Source organism: Sceloporus occidentalis, unplaced genomic scaffold (genome assembly GCF_023333645.1).
Source record: "Sceloporus occidentalis isolate IW3139 unplaced genomic scaffold, rSceOcc1.0.p SCAF_2, whole genome shotgun sequence".
In the NCBI taxonomy this organism is placed as follows: Eukaryota; Metazoa; Chordata; class Lepidosauria; order Squamata; family Phrynosomatidae; genus Sceloporus; species Sceloporus occidentalis.
In genome coordinates, this window is record NW_028316982.1 from 132,664,390 (window position 1) to 132,672,183 (window position 7,794).

Sequence of the window (7,794 nt, forward strand, 5' to 3'; positions counted from 1 at the left end):
GACCTGAGCAGAAAGGTTGAGGACAGGGAGTCTGGGAGATGTCTCCTCCACTGGATCACAATGAGTCAAAGCTAACTCAATGGCAGCTAACAACAACAACAAAGCTTTTTTTTTTTTTTTTGGCACAAATGACACTATTATCTACATTTGGTATGAATATTTCTTTATAAGGTGTATTGCATCAAATAACATGCTTGCTCTTTCAAAAGGTGAGTTTTAATAACCACATGACAAGTGGCCAGTTGAATGGCTTGGCTCTTTTGGCTGTTGAAAAAAGGTGTACAATTTTCTGGATCGGAAGAGAGCTGTTGACAGATTTTTTTCACAGGTTTCTCTGATATCGAAGAAGAATATCATTCTCGGCACCAATGACAGTTTTTAATAAGCTAAATAACATGTCTTTTCAATGTAACCTCTGGTGTATAAATACTTGTTTTGGCCCCAACACACAACTAAAGTCGCATCCAACCTACACTTTCATATAAATAAAAATTTCAACTTTATTTATAACAAAACTTGAACAGCAGCTAATAAACTCAGAATATCACATTCTTAACTCAGAAGATGGAAGATGGGAAGGTGGAAATAGATAACAAGATGAAAAATGGTATGGATGAAAGGAAAGAAATACAAGTCTAGGCCTGCTAGGTTGCAGCCCAGGATAACTGGAGCGAAAGATTCAGAGGCAGATTACTTTTCTTATAAAAACCAGCCAAGAATAGATTCATATTACTTAATTATAACAACATTCTTAGTTTAAGGGAGACTAAAAATTCATTCCTGAAACAGGCCAAAACATGGTAACAAACTGTCATGCCTAACCCTAACCCTAAAATATGTTTTAATTTTTGTATTAAGTTTTATGATTCTATGAAAATAAATAAATAAATAAATAAACAAACAAAAACACACACACACACACACACACACACACACACACCAGGGATCTATAATGACATTTCAGCAAATATAACAGAGGCTCTCATACTCTGTCTGGCGGTATGCTATCAAATTGTGAATGCATCTTTCTACACAGGTGTAGCTGGTTGATGTCACTTCAAGTGTTGTAGATCCATCCTATGAAATCCAGAGAGTTGTAGTTTGACAAGTTACTTACAATTAGTTCTCCTTCTAAGGAGTCTAAAGGCATTCAACCACTAGCAGGGAATTGTAAATAAAAATCCACAAGACCCAGGATTTCTTAGGATGGAATCTTAGGTTGGCAATTAAAGTCATATCAAATTACTATAGTAGCATAGTAGTATAGTATAGTATAGTATAGTAGTATATAATACTAAGAATATTAATATTTAACAATTTTCTCATTCCAAATGAGAGCAAATAATTTCCACAATTTTCTCCACACAGCAGAGAAAATAAATGTTACTGTGCAGTTTTCATCTAGTATTTACGCATGCTAAAGATTTTAAGAAAATTATTCTGTACAAAAATGCATGGTTTGTGTGTGTGAGAGAACTGTGCAACAACTTTTTGCATGAAGCACTCTTTTCAGACAGCCACATCAATTTTTGTGTGCATGATTATTGTTTGCTATGCAAAAACAACAATTTTGAAAAACAAATCCTTCACAGCACAAGTCTTGTACGGAAAAACAGATTATTTTTTGGTGAAAGACTGTCATTTTCTACATACAAAGACAGCAACGCAGCAGAATAAACATCTTCTACAGAAAAATCTTGTGCAAAAACTATTAATCTTGCACCAAATATATAATAACCTACTTGTGTCTGCTAGGTTTCTTGTGTGGCCACCTACTCCTACAGTTCTCACAGAAAAAGCAATGTGTATTTTCATATAGAGTTGTTTCCTGAAACAGCATGGAACATGCAAATACAAGGTGAAAATTGTGTAACATTCCTACCACTATATTCTAACTGGGTTTCCTGAATATTGGAGAAACTATTTTTCATCCAGGAAAACATCTGTCTCGCTTTTTCTCTCTCTCTATCTCCATTTCTAGCTAATAATTTGAGATAGAACTTCTAGCTTTCTTTATCAGCCTTTACTTGGAGAGCTCAGTTGGCTTAGAGCCTGTCAGTAGTTCCCTCTCTATCCGTGACCCCTTATGGTGCTGACAGGCATATGCGCTCATTACCACCAGCCTCATGACCTCCATGGTCTAGGCTTACACTTACATCAATGTAGAAGCAGATCTAGGGAAGCAGAAAGCAATTGCAGAAGCAATGGCAATGAAGTAAAAAATGATTTCGCTACTCCTGTAAAACCGCTTAATTACTGAAACAGAATCTGCTGATAGCAACTGCACTCTTGGTAGTCCTCTGCTCCAAGTTAATGTGCCATGGGTGAGAAACTGATACCAGACACACTGATAATTTTAGCCACTGGCATTAAAAAAATCTAATGTAGGCCCAATAAGAGATGACCTGTTCAATCCACACTATGTCCCAAGCAAGCAGGGGTTGAACTGCTGAACTGCTTTGGCCCAATATTCAGTTATCTTGGCTTCTAGGAAGAGTTCAGGCTTGATTTATCCAGCTTTCACAACCATACATAGAAATTGGAAAAACAACATGGACCATCCTATCTTTAGTATTCAATGATGTATCTTTACATTTCAGGATCTCACCTAGTTCCTTTAAATAGCTGCCCTTGAAGTCCTAGTCTTCTTCTGGTTTCTCTCCATTCTGGTTATTGACTGATCCAAGGCATGGATAATCTTGAACCATGTCTTCAGCATCTACTTTAAAGTTATGCAAATCATCTGTGGTCATTATTTTTATTTTCTGAATTTTCAGCTATAGATCTGCTTTTGTGCTTTCTTCCTTGACCTTCTTCAGTAGTCATTCCAAGTCTTTGCTATTTTCTGCTAGTAATATGGTGTCATCTACATATCATAAACTGTTGATCTTTCTGTTTCCTGTTTTCATGCCTCATTTCTCTGAATGTAATCCTGGTTTATGTATGATGCATTCAGCATATAGGGTAAACAAATAGGGTGATAAAGTGCAGCCTTGTCTAACTCCCTTGCCAATTAGAAATCTTTCTGTTTCTCCATATTATGTCTTGTCGGAACCATCTCCTTCCAAGTACAGATTATGCATCAGGACAATTAAACATTGGGTACACCCATTTCTTTAACAGCAATCCAACATTTTCATGAGCTACACAATCAAAAGGTTTGCTATAAACTAAAAGCACAGACTTTTTTTCTTCTGAAATTCTTTGGTGCACTCCATTATCCAGTCAGTGTTTCCCTCTTTGTTTCCTGAACCAGCTTGAAGATCTCACATTTCTCAGTCCAAAGTCTTGTAAAATTTTGAGCATCAGTTTGCCTGAATAGGCAATTATCTGCTAATTTCTGCTAATAGTATGGTGTGATCGGCATATCTTAAATCGTCGATGTTCCTTCCTCCAATTTTCATGATTCTTTCCTCTGAGTCTAATCCTGCTTTGCGTATGATTTGTTCAGCACACAAGTTAAACAGATAGGGTAGTAAAATGAATACTTGCCTATACCCTTTGCCAGTTAATTAATGTGATAGTCTTGTGGTTACTGCATTCCCTTATGTCCCCTTTCTTGGTGAGTGGAATGTATATTGAGCATTTCCAATCTATGGGCTTTTGTTTTCCATATTTGTTGACAGATGGATGTAGTGGCTTAGTGGTTAAGATGCCAGTTCTGCTGATTGGAAAATCAGAAGGTTGGCAGTTCGAGGCCTGAGTGCTGCATGATGTGGTGAGCTCCTTTTACTAGTTCTAGCTTCTGCCAACCTTGCAGTTTGAAAGCATGCAAATACAAGTAGATATATAGGTGCCACTTCGGTGGGAAGGCAACAGCATTTGGTGCAGTCATGCTGGCCACATGAACACCATATTAGTCCTCAGACAGTGCTGGCTTTAGAGAGAATGGAGCTTCTCCATTTTTGGCTTCCATTTATTTAATCTATCTGATTTCTATATTTTCTATCGGGTGATGTCCATGTATACAGTGACTTCTTGGGTTGCTTGAAGAATGTGTTTGCAACGAAAAACTGTTGGCTTCACAAAATTTGTTATAGGCTGAATAGACTATCAAAATGATATGCATATTTCAGATGACAATTATCATTAAACCATTAAGTATTTTTAAAATATTATCTAGGGACACTTATTAATACATACAAAAATATACACCTAAATTATAGATTAGACATTAAGGCTTCTTACCAAATATTCTGTGTAGTTCAACTACTTGTGTTTTATTCTATTAGTAAAAGGAAGAATTGATATCTTTCTTTAAAATTTCAGTGGGATTGTTTGTATTTTTCCTCTCCCTATTTGCTCTTTCTTAAACTGGCACATATGAAAGGTTATTTTTCTGCTGCACTCATGCTTGCTAAAACTTAATAGGAAAATTCCTTGTAAGCAGTACCATGGTATCCGCCAGAGTTGCAAGCAATAATTTTTCCCCAAAAGCTGTCTGATACCCTTTTCTAGAAAATATGCCCTTCTGATACTGAAATTGGAAAGTCTCAATGTATGTAAGCAGGTAAATAAATAAATAAAACAAAACAAAAACCAACAAGCGAACACCACCAAACCCAGCAAGGCTGAAAATGGCTATTGGTTTAGATGGATGAAACTCTTTGAACTCATTTTAGTATTTTACAAGATGCTCCCCATAGGAAATTTTATCAGCCAGGTCTCTGCTGTGTTTGTTTGGAAAATTCCAAAGGAAAATTGGTGTAGTTGTTAAAAAGAAGCATTGTTTGTTTAGAACAGAATATTTTGTTGTTATAACATTTTCTTAGCAAAATGTTAGACTTGGAATGTTCAATGAGACAAATAAAAGTTTCAAAAAAAATCAGGTTCATTGAGTGCAATAGGAAATTAGAATAATTCCACTATCTAAAACTGACCAAAGCTCAGATAAAATTACTTTATATATTCAGACCATGGCCAGTCAGGGGCCTTTTGGTTTGTGGGAGTAGAGCTATGTCCATCTGGCAGCAATTATGCTGTCGAGCACAACTGTTGTGTAAGAAAGTACTGTACATCTGCTTGTCCAACATCGAACAGAAACAGTAACTAAGGTAACCCCAATTCATGGTGGTATAAACCTCAGGAGAATTCTGGCCTTATATTTATTTCACTGTAATCAAATAATAATTAATAATAATTTGTTTTATTTATATACCGCTATTCCAAAGATCATAGCGGTGAACAGCAAGTAAGCTAATTAGCAAGTAAGCCAATTTGCCCCCAACAATCTGGGTACTCATTTTAGCGACCTCGGAAGGATGCAAGCCTGAGTCAAGCTTGGGCCCTTTTGCTGGTCTTGAACTCGCAACCTTGTGGTTTCGAGTGAATGGCTGCAGTACAGGCATTTAACCACTGCGCCACCAGGGCTCCAAATAATCTGGTAGTCCTCATTCCAATTTTTATAGCTAGGCAAATATCAGAGAAGTGTGTAGAGGTAGATAGAGGTAACTATCACACAAAATCTATGCATTTACTGTGCCCATACCAACTGTCATTACTCTGGCCTTTGAGGGTCTGAAGAGTAACCAACATTTGCTGGACTTGATCCCCTCCCCTACTGCCATCCCCTTTAGCAATAGCAAGTATATTTCTATACCTCTTATCAGTGCATTTAAGCACTCCCTAAGCGGTTTACAAAGTGTTTTGTGCCTTTAGGAGCCCTGGTGGCACAGTGGTTAAATGCCTGTACTGCAGCCATTCACTCAAAACCACAAGGTTGCGAGTTCAAGACCAGCAAAAGGGCCCAAGCTCGACTCAGGCTTGCATCCTTCCGAGGTCGCTAAAATGAGTACCCAGACTGTTGGGGGCAAATTAGCTTACTTGCTAATTAGCTTACTTGCTGTTCACCGATATGATCTTTGGAATAGTGGTATATAAATAAAACAAATTATTATTATTATTATTATTATTATTATTATTATTAAATTGTAAGCCTAAGGGAAGAAAATTGTCAAATTAACAATTGGTAAGCTGTTCTTGGAGTCTTTTGGACAGAAGAGTGGGTTGTAGAGCCTCTAAATTATTAATTAATTAATTAATTCTCTTTATAGTTGATTCTATTAATCATGATTTCTGCTTCAAACACATTATTTCTCAATTGATAAAAACATTCATCTCAAAGTTTATTTGGAGAAAATAGAATCAAACATATAAGAAAACAATTGCACAACAATTGTTATTGGATTTAGCTTTAATCATATTCATCTCCAAGCCTTCTAATATAATAGTTGGCCCCTTTGGTGAGTCACCACACAGGGACTATGTCGGTTGGGAGAAAGCTGTAGGTGGCCAGATGAATGTTGTAGCACATATACTGCAAAGCCTTTCTCTTTTATGATACAAATGAAGAAAAAAGGCATCACACAATGACAACTGTACAAAAGTAAGCAGCCAAGGGCCATAACGAGATTCTACAAAGAGAAAAAATGGAAAGAGAGAGTTCTTGAGTTTGACAAGCTGCAGCAAAGCTTATTTTAGAAAAGAACCTCATAACCAGTGTTTATATAGGGATTTTCAAAGATGCCATTTTGAGCTATGTTTCTTTACTCAGTGATGTGTTTTAGTAGAGAAATAACTGAATGCCAGTTCCTTGCTTCTGAAGCTCACATAAAATATGTTACTATCTTCTGTTTTATTTCCCCTTTCAGACGGCAGCCAAGAAATATATGTTGCAATGACAGCATCTTTGACAACACATGCTCTTTGTTCTCCTGTTGTTCTTCCTCCTCTGAATACTGTGGGGCAAAGATTGCTGGAGCGTATTGATACTTGCCTCACATAAATAAAAAATTTCAGCAAATGGATACAATGCACTTTCTCAAGGGCAGGACTGGGTCTTTAGATTTGGTCTTGAATAAAAACTTGGAAGAAATTCTGATGAAGAGTAGAAGGCTCTTTGCTACTTATCTCATCCAGAAAAGCACTTGGCAAAAGGAGAGAGGTCACTGACCACTGAGTGGAGCAAAAACATTTCCGACATTTTCAATTTAAGGCTGCACTCCTTTACTATGTGAGGCTTCTGAACAGAATGATATAGGATTGCTCTGTAATAGGATATATGTTAGGAATGACAGTGAAAATTTTATGGCCATTAAAGTGTACTGTTGTTCTTTCTACTGCCCATGGTTTGGGTGGTTGCGAGCCTGATGCATGTGAGGAAACAATTTAGCATCTTTAATGAACAGGGATCACAGTTTGTCTGTGCTCTGTGTTCAGTTTATTTGTGGTGGTTACGCAGACAGGGAAGAGGTTGTGTGCTGAAACGTGGGTTAGAAGTAGAGTTGTGGTAAAGCTCCATAAGGAACATTTTGGGGAAAGCATATATTGGGTGGATAAGGGCAAAAACTATCCTAATTTAATATATAAATTATATATTAAGCCACTGGGAGAGATCATCTGGAGACATGGGGCGGGGTGTTATTAATATGCTGATGACACCCAGGTATATATCTCCATGCCTTGGACTACAGCATTGACTAAGGATAGCATCTCTCCTCTGAATGAATGCCTTAAGGCAGTAATGGAATGGATGAGGAAAAACAGACTAAAACTGAATCTAGATAAGATGAAGGAACTCGTTGTTGGGTCTCCTAATCTGGGTATAGAGATATGTCAACCGGTCCTGGATAGTCACACTTCCCCAAAAGGGTTGTGTTTGTAGCTTGTGGGTGCTCCTGGATTTGTCCCTTCAAATGTCAACTCAGATAGACGCAATGGCCAGAAGTGTTTGTTATCAGCTTCGGCTGATACGCTAGCTGCGACCCTCTCTGGAGCCAGGGGACCTGAAAACTG